Source organism: Euphorbia lathyris, chromosome 5 (assembly GCF_963576675.1).
Source record: "Euphorbia lathyris chromosome 5, ddEupLath1.1, whole genome shotgun sequence".
NCBI lineage: Eukaryota > Viridiplantae > Streptophyta > Magnoliopsida > Malpighiales > Euphorbiaceae > Euphorbia > Euphorbia lathyris.
In genome coordinates this window covers 3,056,134-3,081,928 of record NC_088914.1, presented here as the reverse complement: position 1 = coordinate 3,081,928, position 25,795 = coordinate 3,056,134, and the positions used below count along the sequence as shown (strand labels likewise).

General features: G+C 31.0%; 1 pseudogene; it reads left to right on the top strand.

The window, feature by feature from the left end:
* Positions 1-16,933: 16,933 nt before the first annotated feature.
* On the top strand, positions 16,934-19,483 carry LOC136230606 (ornithine decarboxylase-like; annotated as a pseudogene).
* Positions 19,484-25,795: the final 6,312 nt, after the last annotated feature.

Genomic DNA, 25,795 nt, shown 5'->3' with positions numbered 1-25,795 from the left:
GAATTCTCATCACGTCTGATTCTTGTATTTTTGTTATTGATATTTCTTATTAAACGGTAAAATAAAAAACTAGAAAAACATGGAAAACGGGAAAAAATGTGAAAACTGAAAAACTCGAAAAACGTGAAAACACGAATAATAGAAGAACACAAAAAAATACAAAGCTTGCAATAGACTAAGACGCAATCCAATCCAATGAACATGAAGCTAAAAAGTACTTTGTACGGGTGGAAAGAAATTCGTAATTTATATTCTCATCCTTCAATCTAATACTTTTCAGGGTTTTTCTGTTTTTCGTGTTTTTTTTGTTTATCGCATTTTTTTTTACGTTTTTTTCATTTTTCATGTTTATCGTTGATTTTAATTGTATAAATAAAATTTTATGATTATATTTAACTAAACAAATATAAGTGTCGCAATGGTAATTAAATTTTATCATTTTTTTTTAAAATTTGTCAACTAAATATGGTACTGAAATCATTATTTCATTACATTACAACTTTGATTATATTACATTGTATTACGTCATACTAAACGGACCTTTAATGTTTGTTGTTAGTTGTTGTTGGTGATTGATAAATATTAGTTGATTTTTCTATTAAATTGACCGTTAATTAAACTATGTTCTTAATGATTTGATGAAATTTCATAAAAATAAATAAATAAAACTATGTTCTTAATGATTTGATGAAATTTCATAAAAAAATAAATAATCGTTTTGAATTTGAATGTTAATTTTAGATAATTTCATCCATTTTTTTATGATGTGAAATTATGTGAAAGTGCATTTACAATTATCCTGACCGACTGAACTATAATATAATGAAATCTTGCAGTTGGTATGTTATAATAGTTTTAATAAGAAATTATTATTTGAGTCGATAAGAAATTAAATTATGCTTTTACGGGGCGTTTGATATTCTATTGGGATAGAGATATGGATAAAAGTTGGGATAAGGATAAAGATAAATGGCTAGGATAAGGATAAAAATACGATCTTCGAGAATTATTATTCAATGTTTGGTATGTGGGATAGTGATGAGGATAAAATAATACATTTTACTATTTTAACTTTATTTAAACTATATAACATTAATTTGAGGGATAACATCCTATTAAAATCGCAGGAGCTTATTCCACCTCCTTATACCACCCCTTCTTGGGTATAAGATTTGAGGGATAAGAAGCTTATCCCTCATCCGTCTCACTCTTCTATCTCCCAAACAAATACGGGATAACTTATCTCGTGTTTTTTATCCCTACCTCACCTCCTATATCCATTCTAACAAACACCCCGTTAATAATTTGATGAAAATAAATTCTATTTAAAAAATAATATTTTTAAGGATTAAATGCACCATTGGTCATTCATCTTTTTTGATTGTCTTAAAATGGTCACTTAACTTCAAATTGTCTCAATAAAATCATTCAACTTTGAGTTTTGTCTCAATTATATCACTTCGACGATTTTAGTGATTAAAAGGGATTAGAATGATGATATGAGTGACTCATAAGTATGAGTCAACTCATATCTCTGATCGAAATGATGCATGACATCCACGTATGCGGCATCTGACAGCCACATTCGGGTTTTTTTTATAAAAAAACAAAATTTAGTTTTTTTTAATAAAAATAACCAACATGTAGGTGCCACTTGTCGTTTTTGATAAAAATCTGAGTTCACTGATGCTGACGTATAATGATTTTATTAAGACAAATTGAAGTTGAGTGGCCATTTTGAGGCAACCATGTAAGTTCAGTGACCAATGGTACATTTAACCCTATTTTTAATCGAGGCAATTTCACATATATTTTCACACGAGATGAAATTGAATGAAATTATATGAGATTCGTGTGAAAGTGTAATCATAATTATTTAAATTCAACTATAAAAAAAGGGCGGTCCGGTCGCACTACGCGTCCCCGCTGAGCGAGGGTCCGGGGAGGGGTCCCACCACAAGGGTGTATTGGGGGCAAGCCTTCCCCTGCCAATTTATTTGGTAAGAGGCCGCTCCTAAGACTCGAACCCGTGACCTCTTGGTCGATAATAGTTTTAATAAGAAATTAAAATAAATTTTAATGATTTGGTGAAGATAAATTTTATAAAATATATATATTTTTTAAATTTTAACTTTATGCCCATCCTTTTTTTCATTAGGTGAAATTAAGGAAATTATGTGAGATTGGTGTGAGTGTATTTACGACTGTTCAGACTGTGGTGAAATCTTAAAATTAATATTTTATAATAGTTTTAATAAGAAATTAATAACCTATATTTTAAATGATTTTATGAAATAAATTTCATAAAAATAAATATTTTGAAATTGAATATTAATATGAGATTGGTGTGAAAATGCATTTGAACACGTTGGATTTAACCGGGCAAAAGCGTCAGCTAAACCGTTAGCTAATCTCCTGACAAAACGGACCGAGAAGCCGTTGTTAAGGTTAAGAAGAGATTTGCAATGTTGTATAATGTCACCGAACTCACTATCATCGACAAGAGGGGAGTTGATAGCTTGCACGACCGTTAGTGAATCCGATTCCAGAACCACCTGGTCGTAGCCTTCATCAATAATCCATCAAATAACATCCAGCAGTGCAGAGGCTTCCCTTTCATGAACAAGCTGTGGACCGTCCCCAAGGCTGACCCGAGCGGAAAGAAATAAGCCAGTATCAGAGCGAAGAACAGCAGCCGTCCCCGTCTGTCCAGTATCAGCAAAAAACGCAGCATCAGTATTACAGCAGACCGAGCCAAAAGGGGGGCGTTGCCATTTTGGACAACCAGCGTCAGTGGGAATGTTGGGACGGACATCACGCTTGAGGTTGCGGGCTGCAAGCTAATTATACAGACAATCCATTCCACGAATAACCACCTGACGGGCGCTTGTAATCTCATTTTTCCAAAGTTTGTCGTTGCGAGCTTTCCACCAACTCCATAGGACCATAATAAATTTACCACTGATTTCTTTGGATTGAGTCGAAATGATAGTGCAGAACAGGGAATTGAAATCTTCAGCAGACAAAGGTAATGAGTCAATCAGAATCATCAGGTTGCATTCAATCCAAACATCACCCTAGGACACATCACACTTAAATGCCAAAGGTCCTCATATCCTCATTACACAGCACACATGTGGACAGAACATCCAAACTCCAAAATTGGTGTAAAAAAGATTCTTGAAGGATTATTTTTATGAAGTTTATTTTCTATTAAATCATTAAGAATATAATTTTAATTTCTTAACTAATAATTATGTCATAGTTTTAATGTTTTGATGAAAATAAATTTCATAAAAATAGTATCCCTATTACAATTGAATGTTACTCCTAGCCAATTTCATCTGTTTTTTCATAAGGTTTATTTAAGTAAAATTATATGAAATTAGTATGGAAGTATATTTAGACCTGTTGAAATTCAATTATAATTCGTGAAGGATTATTTTTTTTATGAAATTTATTTTTCATCGAATCATTAATAATTTTTGGTTTTAGAAATTATGTTATATTCTTAATAATTTAATGAAAATAAATTTCATAAAAAAATAATCCTATAAGTTGAATGAAATTATATGAAATTGGTATGTAAGTGCATTTGAATCTGTCGCAACTCAATTATAATTCTTGAAGAATTATTTAAAAAAAAATTATTTTCATAAAACTATTAAGAATATACTTTAATTTCTTAACTAATAATTTTGTATTTATTTGGTAGGGGTAGAGATTGAATTCGGTCAAAACGGCTATGACACATACTAGCAGTGGAAATCTCATTTCCCACTCTAGATACTCGGTGAATAAGCCTAATTTGGTGGAGGTGGGGGAAGATTAGCCCTTTCGCTATCCTTTGAAAGTGAAATGATCATTCGTCGAAGCCAGGCATTTTGTTCTTCAACAACTCTCAGGTGAAATGTAGATAAGATGGAAGGCTGTTCAGGAACTCTACGGTTGGGTTTTTGAGGTTTTGCCACTTTCTTGACGGTGATAGCATCATTGGTGTTTTGTTGTTTGTTAACGCAAACCTTCTTGGTTCCGTTTTTAGAGGTTGAAGCCATTTAAGTAAAGGAAATGAAAGAATGTAAGTGAAAAAAGAGAAAAAAAACCCAGAAACTTACAGTTCTCAAACAATAGCAAAAATCGCAAGAGCAGTAGGGGAAGAAGAAGATTTGACATTTCTTCTCAATTTATAGAAGGTTGGAGAAAGAGGAAGGGTCAGAGAACTTTATTGTTCTTAGGGCAAACGAAGCGTACCTGTAATAATTGCTAATATAAAAGAAGACGGCTAATTAATGATGAAAGGTGATGTCATAGGTGTCAGGAATGTCTTTTTAGCGTTCTAGTCGATGAAACCCTAAAGGATTTCATTATGAGGCTAAAAGGGAACATCTGATATGGTATTGTTTGAATGGGCTTTAGCTGTGTTCTGAAGCCATTGTTTGGGTCTAATCTCACTAAAGCCCATGTTTACCCTTCTCTTCGGCGGAAGATATGCCTTCGGTCATTTGGCGTCCGAAAGAATATCTTCAGGATCTGCCTAGGATGATTTGTGGATCAATGACCATCCTAGATTCCAAAGTAACGCTCCCCAATTTCGTATGTATCACGGAACGGAAAGTTAGGGTCCGAAGACCAATCAAATATTGTCATGTGTCCATGTACACCTTATCTTTGTCCATGAACACCTTATCTTTGCTCTAAGTTGGTCTCATATTTCCTTAAATATTCACTAACTTTAGCATTGTAGAGGGTTCGTCGGAACTCCGACTCCCTTTTCTGACGACTTTTGTTACATCGGGTCATCAAAGCATAGAAGAAAATGAAGATTTCATAAAAACCGATGTAAAAAAGTATGTTATATTCTTAATTTGATGAAAATAAATTTCATAAAAAAATAATCCTATTGTAATTGAATGTTAACTGATGCGGAGCATCTTCCTTGGAGGATCGGGTCCGGACAAGGGAAGTCGGAGGAAGAACCAAGCACGAGCAACAAGCGAGTAAAGGGGGCTAAAACAGCACCACACAGCAACTCAGGCACGCTCCACGTATATTTGGGCACGCTCCGCGTAGATTTGGGCACGCACCGCGTAGAATGAATACTGATCCGGAGAGAAATCCAGGAGGTCACATACGCACCGCGTAGAATTAGGCACGCACCGCGTACCTTCATTTTAAGGAACTTGCTCCTTACTCCAACTTCCTCCTTAATTACAATCTTGCCACTCCTTATTTACAACCCATGCCACTCTCTATTTACCATCCATGCCACCCCTTTATATTTAACCCTTTACCCTTATTTTTATATTTTATTTAGTTATGTAATTTACCCTTTTATGTAATTTGACATTTAGGTTTTAGATGATATAAATCATCTCTTTCATTGTAATTCCTTAACTTTTATCAATACAAAATTTATCTTCTTCTTCATTGAAGCTTGTTAAGGTTTGAAACCTTCAACAATGGGGAATCATTGATTTCCTACGGATTTAGTCCGTAAAACCCGGGATTCACTCCTTCTAGTTTATCTAGAGAAGAACATCTTTGTTAGTTTACGACTAAAACTAACACGTCCCGAAACCGATCTGTATTATTAACCCTAACCAATTTCGTTCGCTTTTTCATACTGTGTAATTGAGAGAAATTATATAAAATTGATGTGGAAATGCATTTGAATCCGAGTAATTTTTGAAAATAAATTTCATAAAAAAGTAATCCTTTTGCAATTGAATGTTGATCCTTAACCTATTTATGCTTGACTCTTTAGAAAATTAACGAGCTCGAACTCGATATATTGTTCGTGAGAAACCCATTAATTGCGTTCATAAATTTCGCTTGTAAAGAACTCATTGATTATCTTCAATTGATTTTTTTAACACAAAGTTATATAGTTTTAAAATCTACAAAATTAAAGTTTACACAAAATTACGTTATTTTAGATTTTCCCATTTTACAGAAATACTATTATTAAAAAAATAAGGGTAAATTTCAAATAAAACCTATGTGGTTTCACTAATTTTCAGATAAAGGACTATGGTTTACTTTTTTATCAAAACGAGGATTGATGTTTCACACTTTTAATAAAACAATGACTTTTTGGATTAATGCTATTAAAACCATCTTTAACGACCTAAAAATGAAAATTTTCAAGAATTAAAGTTATTCAATGCCATATTTGCTATGGAATTACATTTTCGATTTTCGAAAATCATCTTTTTTAGAATTTTCTCTCTCTAAACATTAACTTTCTCTCTCTTTACCAAACATCATCTAAATAATCTCAAAACAAAAAAGTTGAAGAATTAAAGTTGCTTAGAATATTAGTATTTCTTAAAATATGTCATTTTTGAAGTCGTCAAAGGTGATTTTAATAGTATCAATCGAAAAAGTCATTATTTTGCTAAAGTTGGAAACCTCAGTTATTACTTTGAAAAAAAAGTAAATCACAGTCATTTATCTGAAAATTAGTGAAACTACATGGATTTTATTTGAAATTTATCCAAAAAATAATCCAACCAATCTTGCTAACAAGCGCGTTCGTAAAAATTAGAATCTGAAATTTTTTATCAGCTCATTCATTCATAAATCTATAATTAAGTATGCTGACAAGCTTTCAACTCAAGTTTCATATGTTCAAGTCAAGTTTTTTTTTTTTTATCTAGCCGTTAATGAACGGCTCGGCTGATTCACCGTGTTAAAAATTATGTTGTCACTTACCTTTTTCCTAGTCTCCTGTACTATGTACTCTAAGCACACTCTCCCTACTACTCTCCATTAATCTCACTCTCCCTACTCTACTCTCCACTAAAGCTACTGTACTTCCTATTGTACTTTCTATTCCGTAACAGCACATGTTTGGGTTTTGGAGTGTAAATTACACCCACGGGAGTAGAAGAGAGCGTGCAAGGAGTGGTAATGCACAGGGCCTCATAAGGCCCCAAAATTTAAGATGTGCTTAGTCAAATATAGATATTAGCTTAAAATAATAAAATAATAATATAATGTAATAAGATTTATTTACACATTTTCATTACATTGAGTGCGTATGTGATTTAGATATTCAACCATTCAAAATTTACAACATTAATACAAAATTCTATTAATTAGTAAGGGTTTAAGAAAAGTTTAGCACATGGGCCCCAAAAAGTTTAAGACGGCCCTGATTACACCCATGGCCACTGAACTTTACTTATTTTAATATTATGGTCACTTAACTTCAAATCTTAATGATATTTACACTTTTTAACATCGGTGACCACTCAACGTCTCAAAGCAACCGTTGACGGCTTCAAAATAAAAAATTCAAAGAGTTAATGATATTCTAAGGAACTTTAATTCTTGAAAATTTTCATTTTGAGGCCATTCAGATATTATTTGATTATGAGAGATAGTGAATTTTTGGAAAGAGAAATGTCTAATAAATGTGATTTTGGAAGATAAAAAATGTGGTTTCATGGTAAATGTCGTTATGAACAACTTTAATTCTTGAATAATTTCATTTGACGTTGTTAACAGTCATTTTGTGGAGTTAGTTAAAGGTTAGTAGCTACTAGTGTAAAAAGTGTAAAGTTCAGTGACTATAATGTTAAAATGAGTAAAGTTCAGTGGCCATGGGTGTAATTTACCCAATTAGTTTTGTTCGTTTACAGGCAGGAGAAATTTTACCCAAAATTTTACCCAAACATCTAAAATGGTATAATTTTACCCATAACTTTGACAACCAAGAGTAATTTTACCTTTAACGTTGGTAAATTAGGTTAGTTTCACACATTATTATAAAACACATATATTTTGCTCGTTATTCTATACCAATTACATATCAGTTCGATTAAAAAAAAATATTTTATGTGATTAATAATAGAATTGAAGGTTGATATTTATAAATTTGACAAAATATTTTGAATTTTTTTTTTGTCTAAATCGTACAGTAAACAATATATTTTTTTTAAAAAATTAATTTTTTTTGTTCACGTCTAATCATATGTTTATAATCTGTTACTAATGAGTGATAAAATGAGTCGTGTAAATGATAAAATTCGTGGCCGAAAAGACGTTTTGATGAATTATTTCTCAAATTGATCCAACTTGACAATATTAGGGGTAAAATTACTCGTGGTTGTAAATGTTAGGAGTATTTTTCCACCTTATCCCTTAATTTTGAGAAGAACGTGGGATAAATTACGTATGTGGTGTATACTTTTACCTTGTTTCATATTTTGATTTATAACTTTCATTTTTTCATACAAAACTCCATAATTTTACGGTGACCTCCCACTAAAATGTACAACAGGTAAAATTGACTGGTCAATCCTAGTCAACATGCCACATCACAAATTTTTAACCAAAAATGATACGCACCCATCTTCTTCAAGAGTTCTTATATTAAGCATATATATGATCTTCCATGTCATTTGAAGAATCCCCAATTCACATTTGGATACGTGTATTGTGACCCCACTTAATAATTAAAATCGTAGGACCTCTTATAATAATTGTGGGTCCATGTTACATATGTCAAAATATGTATGGAGGGTAAATTACACTTATGGCTACTGAACTTTACCGATTTTAACATTGTGACCACTGAACTTCAATTCTTAACGGTATGACCACTGAATTTTGCACTTTTTAACACCGGTAGCCACTCAACTTTAACTAACTTCTCAAAATGACTGTTAACGACCTCAAAATGAAATTATTCAAGAATTAAAGTTGTTCAGAACGACATTTACCATGAAACCACATTTTTATTTTCCAAAATCACATTTATTTGAGATTTCTCTCTCTAAAAATTCACACTCTCTCCCCTAACCAAACAACACCTAAATGACCTAAAACCGAAAATTTTCAAGAATTAAAGTTCCTTAGAATATCATTAACTCTTTGAATTTTTTATTTTGAGACCGTCAACGGTCGTTTTGAGGCGTGAGTGGCCATCGATGTTAAAAAGTGTAAAGTTCAATGGTCATACCGTTAAGAATTAAACTTCAGTGGCCACAATGTTAAAATGAGTAAAATTTATTGGCCATGAATGTAATTTACCCTATGTATGGAAGATCCTCAGTTTGACATTGAAAACCAGATGCTTCTAATAATTTTCCCTTCTTCAATCCATTTTCTCTTTCTAACTCTCACTTTCTCATGCAATCAATTATTGGATTTGGACGAATCTATATGGATTGAAGAAGATAAATGTGTTACATGTTTGGTTAAAAATTAGTGTTAACTAAGGTTGATATGTCATTTTTATCTGTTTTACACTTTAGTAGGAGGTCATCATAAGATTGTGGAGTTTTGTGTGCAGAAATAAAAATTGTACATCAAAATGTAAAATTATCAACCATTATCCCAAGTACATTGTATAGCAAAAATGACACCTTTTAATTCTGCCAAAAATGCATACGCGGAAGAAATTGGGAATGCAAAAGAGACAGCTTTAGGTGTGAGGCGGGTTCAACATGAGTCACTGAAACAAAAGGGATCAGATCTTTCGGGGCTATGTTAAAAGTACCGGTTTTAGAGTGCGGAATGAAAATCTCAGAAAAAGATCTAAGGCATCGAAACTGCGCAGCCCCCGCCCTACCATACTAGTCGCACTTTAATTCAGGCCAGCTCACTTTTAAATTAATTGACGTCAATTCCTATGTTAAAATTATTAGGGCCGAAATAGAATCGAGTTGAGGCTAGCCTGTTTACAGGGGAGTAGGAGAAGGATGTACAAGGAGCTCTTCCGTATGAGGCCTCAAATTTAAGGGGCCCAATTTTTTTATTATACAAATCTAAATAAATTATTGTTATTAATTATTATGTGAAAAATTAAGTGAATGTTAACTTATCCATAAAATTAACGCTCTAAAAATCTTAAGGAGTCCAATTTTATTATTATTATTATACAATATCTAATTTTATTATTTTTATTATATTTATTATGTTAAAAATTAAGTTAACGGTATTTTTTTTAATCAAAATTAAAAGTAGTTTGGTGTTTCAATTTGTAGAAACAGTATTATTATATGAAAGTATTAATTTTTTTTAATGAATTTGACCTTTTTTCATTTAGCACAGGGCCCCAAAAATGTTTAAGACGGCCCTGCCTGTTTATGCTCAGCTTGTTAGAAAATTAACGAGCACGAGCTCAAACTCAAGAGAAGCTCGTTAATTATGTTCATGAATTTCATTCGTGAACAACTCATTAATTATGTTAATTTGAATTTTTTTTAACACAAAACTATGTAGTTTAAAACCTACAAAATTAAAGTTTACAAAAAAAATTACGTTATTTTATGTTTTCTAAATAATATTATTAAAATAACAATTGAACCAAGCTTGCTTACAATCGTGTTCAGGGACATTATAATCGAAGTTATTCATTAGCTCATTCATGAACCTATAATCGAACGTGCTGACGACTCTTCGAACCGAGTTTCGTTGTGTTCAAACTTGACTCGTTTATAAATCGGACCGAGTATGATCGATTTTTTATCAAGCCGCTAATGAACGGCTCGGCTCATTTAGGGTCTTAAAAATTATATTGTCACTTAACTTTTCCTACATTTAGTCTCTAGAGTACTTTGTACTGTAAATCACACTCTCTCTACTCTACTCTCCATTAATCCCACTCTCCCTAATGTACTCTCACTAAAGCTACTCTACCTTCTATTCCGCCGAGCACAAGTTTGGGGTTTGGAGTACTTTTTAGCAATGTTATCAAGCCCGGACCGGACCGTTTAGTTCGACCGGAAATCGGTAGGAAGTCCGGTCCGAACTTGACTGGGTTAATCGACCCTTTGAAAACCAGTGTGACCCGGCAGCGGACTGGTTTGACCGGTGGTTAAACCGGGAACCGGTGAACCCGGTTCACACCGGGTTATTATTAAAAAATACTGTTTAACCACCAGTCGTTAAAATTATACGTAAAGAGTAAAATTCTGAAACAACTGTTTTTTTTCTTCAGAAAAAACAACGAGGAAATTACATCTATGACCACTGAACTTTACCCATTTAACATTGTGGTCACTGAACTTCAATTCTTAACAGTATGGCCACTGAACTTTACACTTTTTAACACCGATGACCACTCAACGCCTCAAAACGACCGCTGACAGTCTGCAAATAAAAAAATCGAGGAGTTAATGATATTCTAAGAAACTTTAATTCTTGAAAATTTTCATTTTGAGGTCATTTAGGTGTTGTTTGGTTAGGAGAGATGGTGAATTTTTAGAGAGAGAAAGCTCCAAAAAAGGTGATTTTGGAAAATAAAAAATGTGGTTTCATGATAAATGTCGTTCTCAACAACTTTAATTCTTTAATATTTTCATTTTGAGGTCGTTAACGGTCATTTTGAGGACTTGGTTAAAGTTGAGTGGCCACCGGTGTTAAAAACGTGTAAAGTTTAGTGACCGTACCGTTAAAAATTGAAATTCAGTGGCCACAATATTAAAATGGGTAAAGTTCAGTGGCCATTGATGTAATGTACCCAAAAAAACAACTAATATCTACTGCCGCAACAATAAAGAACTAACAACAAATAGCAAACAACAAACAGGAACAAATGAAACAAACGGACCCTAAATAATTTATTAGTCCCTATATCTTTACTGCAATACATTATTTAATCTCTTTATTTAAAAAAATACATTATAAAGTCCTTATCTTTTACTACTGTTAATCTTTTGATTATTTTTTCTCTATTTCTTTTAGATTTTTAACCAAAAAAAAAAACATGTTAGGTTCTAGGACAATGTAGTGCGATACAAAAAGACCATATTACTCGGTTATTTTTATATCTGACTGTTTACACAGAATATAATAGTTAAAAATCTAAAAAAAATAGATAGAAGCACCAAAAGGTTATTAACAAAAGATATAGACTTTATAATATGTTTTTCAAAATAGAGGACTAAACAAAAGATTAACCAATTGTTCGACGAGATAACCAGAACTGTAAACGAATCAATCGATGTACACCGACGATTTGCTTGTGTCTACAATATGGGTGCTTATACTGCTGCTGCTACTACCAAATTCAACGGGTTTAAGAGATTTGAAATTCCTACTTACCTTGCATATTCATGTGTATAACATTGCCGCATTGCTTAATACATAATTATATATCTACACTTGTCACGTTTTACCGTTTGTGAGCTTATTATTAGATTTACTACATGCCTGAAGTTGCAATTTTGAACCTTCGACTCCATTTTTTTTTTTGTTGATTTGGCAGCTTTTAACGTTGACATAGCACCTCAAAGTCAAACTTCCAACTAACCACATCTCATGTCATATCAACAAATAAAAGTGCTAGATTTACAAAATTGATAAATTCAAATGTCCAAAAAAAATCTTATATTTTGACGTCTTATCAAACAAGTATCTGTAGAATTTTTTTTTTTAAAAAGTGATGGTTTTTTTTTTTTGCAACCAGGAGATGACTTTGAATTTTCACTTTTCTAAAAACAAGAACATCAAAATTAAAATGACCATTGACAACCTCAAAACTTGAGGATATTTTAAACAACTTTAATTTTTTAACCTTTTATTTTGAGGTCATTTAGATGTTGTTTGGTAGGGAAAGAGAAAATAAATATTTAGAGAGAGAAAACTCCGAAAATGAAGATTTTGAAAAATAAAAATTTTGATTCTCTAATAAATTGGTACAAACAAATTTTAATTCTTGAATTTTTTTTATTTGAGGTGGTTAACAGTTATTTTTATAGTGTTAAATTAAAAGATACTCATCATTGTTAAGAAAAAAAAAATAAAAATAAAAAATAAAAATAAAAATCTCACAAATATGTCTAACAAACAACCAGGTATAGTTAAAAATTATTTATCTGAAAGGGCTGTTTTTAACCTTTAGTTAAAACCAGTTCTATTACAATGCTTTATCTACTATCATAATTTTTTTATTATTACAAAATATTTTTATATTATATATTTGGCATAACACTCATTCTAAACTAAAACTTCAAAGTTAAAATGGTTCAAAAAAACAAAAAAACTTCAAAGTCAATTAAGATCTTAAACTATCAAAATCATCAATTAAGCCCCTGAACCAAGTAAAAATTATCAATTGAGTCCTTATGCTATCCTAAATTGAGAAACTGTGACTATTTGACATGGACTGTAATGATCTTTGTATTGGCTCAAAATGGATTTGGGGAAAAGATTCTAAAAATGTTCAATCGAATGATTTTAGATGAGGACTCAATTGATGATTTTTTCTTAGGATGAGGATTTAATTGATAATTTTTACTTAGTTTAGGGATTTGATTGATGATTTTGATAGTTTAAGTTCCTAATTGACTTTCAAACTTCAGTTTAAGGATCCAAATAGTATTTTGCCTATATATTTAGTATATGTTATGAATTTTATATTTTGTAAGGTACTACGGTATTTATTTTTTGAATTACTCACTCCATCCAATTATTCTAACGAGTAAGTTTATGAAATTAACATTACTCGTTTATTTTTTGAATTACCCTAAAGGATAAGGCTATGAAATTGACATTATCCGCAAGTATGTGCGGCTCCAGTATTTTAGAGGTCAGAGGCCGCTTTTATATTCTATCTTTTTATAAATTAAAATTAATTTTTGACTGAACCAAGAAAAACCAAATAAAGATCAAACTTTTAGGACAATTTGCAAAGAACGAAACAGTTAGCAACTATATTATTGTTAGAGTAAAATACAAAAAAGACTAAGGTTTAACCTTTTTGTAAACACGGTACCATGGTTTAAAAACTTGCAAATAGGATTTCTGTTAAAAAAATAATATCGTGGCTATTATAACATTAACCGTTTATATATTGAATTACACATTCCGTCCAATTACTCTAACGGACAAGGTTATGAAATTGACATTATCCACAAGCAGGGGCAACACCTATATTTTAGAGGCTCTAGGTCGTTAGTTTTATATTCTACTTTTTTATAAATTAATATTAAATTTTTATCGAAAAAAATCAAATAAAGATCAAACTTTTAAGACAATTAGAGAACAAAATAGTTAGCAACTATATTATTGTTAGAGTAAAATACAAAAAAATACTGATTAATTTTAATTAAAATACGTTTAATAATTAAACGGAATTTGGACCCATATTTCTGTCCCATGAAATCCAAATGAAAACAAATTTGGATTCGCCATGGCCTAGCCCGCGCCTGTGCCTTCCGTAGCAGACTGTCCGAGGACTTTCTACTTCCACGAGACGTAGTTGCCGCCCGTGGCGAGTCCCAGGAGCGATGTTGTCCATGAACGATAGATAAGCTGTCGTCCGAGGACAACCGTCTCGTGGTTGCTGTTCTGAAGCTTAAAATAGAGTGACTAAATAGTATGTTACGTAAAAAGGCGGGAACTAAATATACATTTAATCACAATCCAAATTAATTTATGAAAATAAAAAACTAATATCTAATCTTTTAAAATGGAAGTTTTAATGAATACTTATTATAAAAAAATATATATACATAAATATTTTTAATTTATTTAATATATTAATATTTTTATATATATAAAAAAAAAATTGTTCGTGGAACTATTTTTAACCATGGGTTAAAAACAACCTCTTAGTGAGAAATATTTCTTAACCTTTTTTTTTATATGGAAAATTATTTTTTCAATTAACACCTTTTAAGTGTGTAACCCGAGGACTTGTACTTGTTGGAATTTTGTGATTAAAATTTATTATTTATTATTATTATTTATAATATTTTGACTTAGTAAAAGTTAGTTTCTATTCTTTAGTTTAGTGCCTATTCTTTCTCCTACTTATTTTCCAAGTTTTATGCTTGTAACTGTTATGAAAATCTACCATAAATAACTCTTGTTTTCAACAAATTGAAATACAATTTTTTGCTCAACGTCAGTTAAAGAAACTTCATTTTTGTGGCTATTGTCTAAATAAGCCGTTATGTTATTTCTCTATTTTAATTATTATTATTTGAGCATATTGAGAATAATCGGTTCGGTAAATTCTTAGTCGCACATAAGAATTTTAGCAGATTGAAGTGTACCTTGCGAGAGGGACGTGGTTGATAATTACTCGGTGCAGACGGACCGTTTTCTCTCAAAGGACAACACAATTCAACGTGCTTCAATCTACATATCTACAGGCTATTCTAAACCTCATTGTTAATTTAAACGTGACTTTTGTTGATATTATTAACATTATTATTGTAATCAAATTCTTTGATAGGATCAATTAATGTGTTTTGGTTTAATAGAATATAAGCATTTTATTGTGATTTGTTTGAACCATGAAATATTTTCAACAGTACTTGTGAATTATTGGTAGAGGAAAAGTAAACAATCGACCTAGTACCGGATTGGCAATTAAAACTGATTTATTTATGGTCATTATTTTTCTTGAAATACGTGATTATAAGATTTAGTTTGTTTAGAAATAAGGTGCAAAAATACTGTAATGTGATTATCAGGAGCAATTTTATCTTTAATATTTAAAATTTTACAATTTACTCCTAACTTTAGTAAATTCACGTTTATTCATACAGTTGTGATCTATTACATATGTGAAATGAAAATAATATGATTAATGATTGAGATATTTTGGCAAATTATTTGTCAAATTGCATAACTGGCTAACGTTAGGAGAAAATTTGCTATTACTGCCAATATTATAGTTAAAATTGCATTATTTCAGAAATTAGAGGTAAAATTACTCATGACTGTCAATATTATAAGTAATTTTATACCTTATTTTTTTACTATTAAATTATATTTAATTTAACATTTGTTTTTTCAAGTAATAAATTATAAATCGTCCTGGCATTGAAAATTTTCTCCTATTAATGTTGGAAAAAGAAATAGCTTTTGTACCTGGTAAAAGCTATGCTTACTTTGTTTTTTACAAAGTAAACCTTATTTTGTGTGTTTTCACCATTTGATTAATTTTATGCTCCATCATCCAATGGTGAAAACACACCAAATAATGGTACTTTGTCAAAAACAAAATAACCATAGAAGGCACATTTGTACCTTATCATTTTTTATTAAAATAATATTCGTTTTCTATTAAAAATTGTTGTGTTCATATATATATATATATATATATATATATATATATATATGTATGTATATATATACAGATAAAGAATAAATTTAATTTTAATGTTATGAAATGGTATAAATTTAAAACTAACGTTCTAAGTAAGTTTATTTTTATTCATTTTTACAGTAATGATCATTAGATTTTAAAATATTACATAAAAATCACTCAATTTTACACATCACCAAAGTTCATTGAATTAAACTTAATTAGTGTAATTTACTCCCAAAAAAAAAAAAATACAACTCTTCGTACTTAGCGGCTTGTGCAATTAATATTGGGTAAATTGCATATATGGTCACTGAACTTTACTCATTTTTACGGTATAATTAGTAAATTTCAAAACGTAACATAAGAGCCATTGAACGTTACACTTTCTAATATTATAGCCACTACACTTCATTTAATGCCTCAAAATAACCGTTGACGACATTAAAATATAACATTCTAAGAATTGATAATATTATAAATAACTTTAATTTTTCAAAATTTTCGTTTTAAAGTCATCCATGTGTTGTTTGGTTATAAAAAGAAAGTGAAATTTTAAAGAAAGAAGTTTCGGAAAATGTGATTTTGGAAAATAAAAAATCTGGTTTCATGATAAATATCGTCCTAAACAACTTCAATTCTTGAATATTTTTATTTTGAGATCGTTATCGGTCATTTGAAACGTTAGTTAAAATTTAGTAGCTATAATAAAGTATGCACTTGAGTGACTTTTATGTTACGTTTTGAAGTTTAATGGTCATAATATGAAAATGACTAAAGTTCAATGGCTATGAGTGTAATTTACCCATTAAACATTACAAGTACTAATATGTATATATATATGGTTGATAGAAGAAAACAAGAACCAAACCAATTCTTTTGCATCTCTCAAAATTTCTTTTCCAAATGGGTTTCAATCTAGTTGATATCAATGCCCTGAAAGTTATACCTGAAGCTGCCGGATCGAAAGGAATTGTCAAAATTTCCGGTCGGAGTGACCTGAACAGTATGATCAGATCCATTTCTAATAATCAAGAACAACCTGAACCTTTCTACATTCTTGATTTAGCAGCGGTTCTGAAACTCATGGAAAAATGGAACCAATCCCTACCCAATGTGACCCCGTTTTATGCTATGAAATGCAACCCTGACCCCGCCCTGCTACTTGCTCTAGCAAAACTCGGAGTCAACTTCGACTGCGCTAGCGAGGTTGAAATTGAGACGATTCTTGCCCTTGGTGTTTCCACAGACAGGATTGTTTATGCCAATCCCATCAAACAGGTAGGGGTGTCAAAACGGTAATCGTGTTATATGATTTATATCTTTCATATGGTCTCGCAATTTATATTTTTTTTAGACTAATGTTTGTAGCCAAGAGTAAACATAGCTTTAACGTTTTGGGTCAGGAGCAATTTTATCCCTAACGTCTAAAATAGTGCAATTTTACCCCTAATGTTTGTAGTCAAGAGCAATTTTACCTTTAACGTTGATAAATTAGATCAATTTCAGACACTATTATAACATATAATCATTTTTTTTTTCTTTATTTTGCACCAATTGCATATCAATTTGTTCTAAAAAAATGATATAATGTTTTTTTGTAATTTAATAATAAAATTGGAGATTAGTATTTATAAATTCGGTGAATTTTTTGAATTTTTTTTGTCCAATTCGTACAAAAGACAGTATATTTTTAATATTGTTTTCACATCCCAACATATGTTTGTGATTTGTTATTGATAAAATAACGCATGTGTGAAGTGTAGATGACAAGATTCATGACTGAGAAGACAATTTGATGAATTATTTCTCAAATTGACCCAATTTATCAACGTTAGGGGTAAAGCTGCTTTTGGCTTCCAACATTAGAGATAAAATTGTACAATTTTAAACGTTAGGGGTAAAATTGCTCCTGATCCAAAATGTTAGGGATATTTTTGCACTTTAACCCTTCTTTTTAGACTGTTTTTTTTAGGGGGTGAGGGGGGATGCCCTTTGACCCCCTCGCATCTGCCACTGACAACTCCAATAATAAATAACCATTGGTTATGGAGTTAGTGGAATAATATTACAAGAAGCTTTCATTTTTCAACATTTTTTGTTTTGATTCATTTAAGTGGTGTTTGGTTAGGAGAGAGAAAGAAAATGATTGTTTATAAAAAAAAAGCTTCGAAAATAGTGATTTGGATAATCGAAAATAGGGACGGTTCAACAATTTTAACGAGACTTGTATGATAGTAAGTGACAAAGTTTAAAGACTTGTATATCCCTTTTTGAAAGTAAAGAGTAATAAAAGAAAAGTAAGGCTTAAGTTGAGTAGATACGAGTGTAATTTTACCTAGAGTAAATATGATATAAAAAATGCCAAAAATTATAATTGTGTCAAACTTATTGTTTCAAACAAGTTGTCTCTATAATTTACGTTATCGTGTTAAAAATTGACATCTTTATAAATAGGTCTCTCATATCAAGTATGCAGCTAGAACTGGGGTGAATCTGACAGTGTTCGATTCGAAAGAAGAGATTGACAAGATGAAGAAATGGCACACGGAATTGGAGCTGCTGCTGCGGATTAAAGTCCCGAATGACACCACTTCCTGGTGTCCCCTCGGGACCAAATACGATGCTTCTACCGATGAAATTATTCCGTTGCTAAAACATGCGTGTCATCTTGGTATGAGAGTCGTCGGTGTTTCCTTCCACGTCGGTTCAAAAGCAATAGAAGCAGATATCTACCGTAGAGCCATCGTCGCAGCGAGGCACGCATTTGATGATGCAACTCAATTAGAAATGCCAGTAATGCATATTCTCGACATTGGCGAAGGATTCAAGGAGAACCAATTGTTCGACGAGATAGTGAAAGTTATAAACGAATCAATTGAGGAATTCTTCCATGATATACCGTCGCTAAAAGTGATTGCGGAGTCGGGAAGATTCTTCTGTGAGACGGCTTTCACAATGGCGACGAATGTGATAGGGAAAAGGGTGAGAGGAGAGAAAATTCAGTACTGGATTGATGACGGGATTTATGGTTCATTTAACACTTCAACGTATGATTATTTTTCTATGGTGTTTAAGCCATTGAAGAACTATGAAGAAGACGATGAAGAAGATTTAGTGATTTCATCCACCATTTTTGGACCTACTTGTGATTCGTTAGACGTAGTGGTGAGCGAGTGCAAGCTGTCAGAGATGAACACCGGCGATTTACTTGTGTTTTACAACATGGGTGCTTGGTGCTACCAAATTTAACGGGTTTCAGGGATTTCAAATTCCTACGTATCTTGCATATTCATGTGTATAAGTTTTCCAAATCGAACTGAAGTTGTTGGTTGGAGTGGTAGGCACGAGCGAAATCGTGCATCTTATCATGTTCGATTAGAATTTTTTAATGACGAAAATGTTGAGTTGTTGTTATTATTATCAATTGTTTACTATTATATATGGTAATTTCTTTTCTCTTCCATATAAGAATTAGGCTCTGTTCTTTATCGTTGAAAAAAACTGAACTGAATTTAACTAAACTGAACTGAATGCTACTAAATAACTGAATGCTACCGAACTTAACAATAATGATGATATTAGACTTTAAAATACTTTTAATGATAATATTGGACATTAATAAGCTTATAATAATAATAATAATAACAATAATAAATAAATATATTATTAAAGATAAAACTAAATTGAATATCAAATAAAAGCTCGGCTCGATAAAAGCCTATGAAATTAAATAAAAATGAATCTAATTTAAATTAAAAACACAAATTACATACAAACACAAATTTACATACAATTTAAAACCTATGAAATTAAATACAAATTTTTATATGAATACAAACTCTTAACTTTTTATTACAATTACTGGGTAAGGTGCAAAAAACACTCCTAACATTTTGGGTCAAGAGTAATTTTACCCCTAATCTCTAAAATGGTGCAATTTTATCCCTAACATTGATAAATTGGGTAAATTTGAGAAATAATTAATCAAACTGTCTTCTCGGCCATGAATCTTGTCATCTACACATCACACGTGCGTCATTTTTTATTGAACGATGTATACTTTAATAAACTACCATTTCTTGACTTTTATCTAATTTATAGATAATGATAAATTATAGATAAATGATAATAACAATAATAATAAATAATGATAAATTATAGACAAATAATAATAATAATAATAATATATATATAAATAATTATAATAAATAATGATAAATTACTTGATGCTGAAATTGAATGCTGAACTGAACTGAATTGAACTGAACTGAACTAAACTGAACTGATTGTTACTGAAATTAAGTAATAAAGAATATGGTCTTACTATTTGTTTCTCGATAAAACAAAATTGGTCATTCCAAAAGAATCATCGCTAACTAAAGAGAACAAAAACTAGGATAGTATGCCACCAATTGATCCTGTCGCTATTAGACTAAAATTAGCGAAAGCATTCTCATACTGTTTACTCTCAGGATAATGTGAAAAACGATGAATGCCATTGAGGAAATGAGTTACAAACAAATAAGTCAATCCTTTCGAACTGTCCAAGGAACCATTTTTTATTTAGGTCTAAACAAGCTCACAACACAACTCGAATCATACTCCAACCAAAGCTTACGACAATCATTATCCCAAGCACATTGTATCGCAAAAGTGGCACCTTTTAATTCTTCAAAAACAGCATAAACAAAATAAATTGGGAATGCGAAAGAGACAAATTTAGAGTCAGAGGCGGGTTCAACCTCCGTCGTTGAAACATGAGGGATCAGACCTTTCGTGGCTCGTTAGAAATAACGGTTTTAGAGTACGAAATGGAAATCTCAGGGAAAAGATATGAGCATCGAAACTGAGCAGCCCTGCCCTACCATGCTGGCCGCACTTAAAATAAATTGACGTCAATTCCTATGTTAAAATTACTAAGGCCGGAATAGAGTCGGGTTAAGGCTTGCTTGCTTAGGCTCAACTTGTTAGAAAATTAACAAGCACGAGCTCAAACTCAACATTTTGTTTGTGAGAAGCTCGTTAGTTATATTGATGAACTTCACTTGTGAACAACACATTAATTATGTTAATTTGAAATTTCTTTAGCACAAAACTACGTAATAACAAAACTTACAAAATTAAAGTTTACACAAAATTACTTTATTTTATATTTTTGTAATTCTATATAAACTTTAGTTTTGTAGGTTTTAAAACTATATAGGTTTTTGTAAAAAAAAAAAAACAATTCAACTGAACATAATTATTGAGTTGTTCACAAGTAAATTTCATGAACATAATCAATGAACTTTTCCTGAACAAGGTGTTGAGCTCGAGCTCGTTAATTTTCTGATGAGCGAGCATAAGCTGACTAAAGTTCAACTCGGCTCGATTACGATCCTAATAATATTCACATAGCAATCCGCGATCAATTTATCTTAAAATAATATTTAAATAACATAGCATTTTTTGGATGAATTAATGTCAAACTGGACCCTAAATGACATCGGGTACGACGGGAAACAAGATGGCGAACGCCTGATAGACTAAACTACAAATCTTTTTGCTTCGAATTCGACCCATCATTTATTAACTGTAAAAGTTTATTAATTTATCTTCTTACTAAAAGGCAAATCGACCTACTTAATCCAATTTCCTAATAATTCTATCAAGCTTTCTATGTATCCCGAATCATCTTTTAATATTTAAATCGGGAAATAAAGCTACGTAGTTCTACCATATTAGTAATTTACGTTTCCTTGACTAATTAATATAAGAGTAATTTAGTCAATATTTAACTTGTCATTATTCTCGTAAATAATACCAATAATAAAATATCAAAAATAGTTTTTGTAATTATATAATATAAATCAACCCAATTAATTATATAGTTCAAAGTTAAAAAAATTTACGAACTTGAAATAACTAATGTTTTTATCAAACCAACTCGTAATTAAATAAACGTTTTATCAAACCAGTTGATAGGTTCTTTTTATAATGATTTCTGAAATTGATCTAACTTAACATCATGGGTAAAATTACCCTATTTTAAAAGTTAGGAGTAAAATTACTTTTAGCTGTCAATGTTAAAGGTATTTTTACACTAATAATAATAATAATAAAAAAAAGATGATAAAAGAATTGGTAAATAATTCATGAGTCCTCTCTTTTTACCTAATATGTTATTTAGTCCCCTATTTTGAAAAACACATTATAAGGTTTCTATCTTTTGTCAATGTTAACTTTTTGGTCTTCTTATCTATTTTTTTTAGATTTTTAACTGTTATATTCGATATAAACAGGCAAACATAAAATAACAGAATGATCATTTTCTATCGCACTACGGTTTGTCCTGAAAGCTAAGATATGTTTGGTTGAAACTCTAAAAGAAATAGATAAAAGGACCAAATAGTTAATAGTGACAAAAGGTAAAGATCTTATACTGGATATTTCAAAACAAAGGATTAATTAGTGTGTTGCTTAAAAATGTAAGGATTAATGAATTATTTAGTTAAAAAGTACTCCAAACCCCAAACTTTATGGTACATTAGGGAAAGTGAGATTAATGGAGAGTAGAGTAGGGAGAGTGTGATTTGAGTACAAAGTACTAGGGACTAAATGAGCCGAGTCGCTCGTTAGCGGTTCAATAAAAGCTCGATCGTATTCGATACGATTTATAAACGAGTTGAGTTTGAACACATCAAAACTCGAGTTGAAAGGTTGCCAGCACGCTCTATTATAGGTTCATAAATAAGATAATGAATAAGTTTGATTATAATGTTACTAAACACGTTTATGAGCAAGTTTGGTTCAATTATTATTTTAGTAATATTATTTTCAAAAATGGAGAAAATATAAAATAACGTAATTTTGTGTAAACTTTAATATTGTAGGTTTTGAAACTATATAGTTTTGTGTTAAAGAAATTTCAAATTAACATAATTAATGCGTTGTTCACAAGTGAAATTCATGAACATAATTAATGAGCTTCTTACAAACAAGATGTTGAGTTTAAGCTCGTGCTCGTTAATTTTCTAACAAGCTGAGCCTAAGCAGGCAAACCTCAACCCGGCTTTATTCCGGCCCTAATAATTTTAACATAATGTTTCGTGCCTTTTTGGTGTGGATTGGATCAGATTGCGAGCGTACCAGTAGCTTTGTTGAAAAACTACAAAAAGAGCTAATAACTAAGATCTAACTTCTATCAAACAAGAGTGTAAAAAGCTTAAAGGACATAAAACGCTTAAAGTTCGTAGTAGAACCTAGAAGACTGGTTATGACTACACTAAGATATTGCAAGAGAAAGAATCTAAAAAGAGAAACGTGAACTTGAATTGAATTGAGATGTTTATATTGATCGAACTGAAAGACTAGAGCTAGAGCTTACAAATTGAAAGTAAGATTATGATGAACAAACTATGGATGTAGAATAGCTAGAGTTCGTAATGTGAGAATTGTTTTAATTCCATTAAGGTTTGATTTGATTTGATTTCATTGTTGTTGAATTGGTTCATTTGGATCTCTCTTTCTCTTTATTTTCTCTCTTAAATACTGCTTGGTGGTTCTGGTAACTGCTGCACCCACATTCTCTTCCCACTATCCCACGTTCTCTTCATTGGCTCTCTCTCTATGCAACGGGCTCTGGTTCCTTTTGCGGATTGACCCCATGTCCTGAACTACCCATGTTTTTACCCACGTTTTTGTCCAGCTTGTTCTGTTTCTCACGGGTCGCGCTAACTGAGCTCCATTCTCAGGCTCTTTCTCTTGCTGGAACTTTCTCTATGTTGATCCTTCTTAGTTAGTCCCAACATAACTATAGGGGAAACACATAGGAATTGACATCAATTTATTTTAAGTGCGGCCAGCATGGTAGGGCGGGGGCTGCTCAGTTTCGATGCCTCATATCTTTTCCCTGAGATCTCCATTTATGCATTCTAAAACCGGTACTTCTAATGTAGCCCCGAAATGTCTAATCCCTCCAATTTCAGTGACTCTGGTTCAACCCGCCTCTCACCCTAAAGTTGTTTCTTTTGCAATTCCCAATTTCTTTTGCGTATGAATTTTTGAAAAAAGGTGACATTTTTTCTATACATTTGGGCTTGGGATAATGATTGAGAGACGCTTTGGTTGGAATGTGATTCGAATTTTGTTGTGATCTTGTTCGATGCTAAATGGAATACAGTTTCTTAGAGCATCTCCAATGGTTAAATTCTACAGTAAAACCTCAATAAATGCATATTCTGGGGACTGGAAAAAATATTCATTAAGCAAGATTATTTATTTATCGATAAATGAATAAATTATTCATTTATCGACAAATCAATATTTATTATTTTATAGATAATTTTTCATTGTAAAATGCATATATTGTATGTGGAACTATCCTAACGAGAATGATGCAGTTATGGAATCGCTACAGACGAAGAAATTATCTAGTTAATAATGAACAATGATGATGGAAATGATCAAGCGCCAGATGATAGTTGCGTTGTCGCAAATGTATCGTCAAAAGAGGCATTTCAAGCAATAGTCACCTTAAACAACTACTTGCTACAACATGAGCAAAATATACAAGAAGTTGTATTTGCACTACAAAAAGTTAATGATGGTGTTCATTTTGGTTTAGGTGGAAAGAAAAAACAATCAACTATAGATGCATTTTTCAGAAGAAATGACTTCTAGTTGATTGATTGAAAGGTTTTGGTTAATTTATATTTTCATTGGGCCCTTAAGGATTTAAATATTTTTATTACTTAATGCATTTAGCGAGGTTATTACTTTAGTCCATTGGCCCAAGTCGGGACCGAACGAATTTATTATATAAACGAGGTTATTACTTTATCGAACATTCATTTATCGAGGTTTAACTGTATAACCACTCAATCATAATAGATCCATCAATTACAAATGACCCACTAATTAATTAAACCAATCATAATGGATCCACCAATTAATTAAACCAATCATATTATTTTAAAAATAAAAATATATAAAAATATAAATAATCAAAAGCTCAATAAGTGGTTGATAAATGCCCAATATATTAAACTCACTCCAATGGGAGAGAGTTTAATAAAGAAGTATATTGAGTGGTTCATTATACTTTATTGGAGATGCTCTTAGAAGGTTCGAAAGGATTGACTTATTTGTTTATAGTGCATTTTCTCAATGTCATTCATCGTTTCTCACATTAACCTGAGAGTGTTTCAAAAAAAAAAAAACATTAACCTGAGAGTAAACAATACGAGAATGTTTCGCAAATTTAGTCTAATAGCGACTCGATCAATTGGTGGCATACTGATAAGTCCAAAATGTACTTAATTTAACTTGCTATTTGATTTTATGTAAATTGTGTGTTAATTAATTTATTTTGAAAAGATTCTACGTGAGTATTTGATGTTTGTTTGTAAGGTATTAATTATTTGAAAAAAGCTAAATAGGAATAAAAATGGAATGACCAATTTTATTATATTGTTTATTACTTTATTCTAATTTTTTTAAATAAATTTGGGTTGGTTAATTCCGACGCTTTGTTAGAGGTGCCAAACTAGTTGGAATTTGACTCTTCATTTTCTCCCAAACTTTCTTTCCAAAAAAATATTTAATTTTTTTTATTTATGTTTATTTTTAATATATATATTTTTCTTTATTGAATTATTGTTTTTTATATGTTGATTTGTTCAAAATTAAACTGTATTTTTTTTAATATTGTCTTGTTAAAACTGAACTAATTTATGAAAATTTTGAATCAGTAATTAA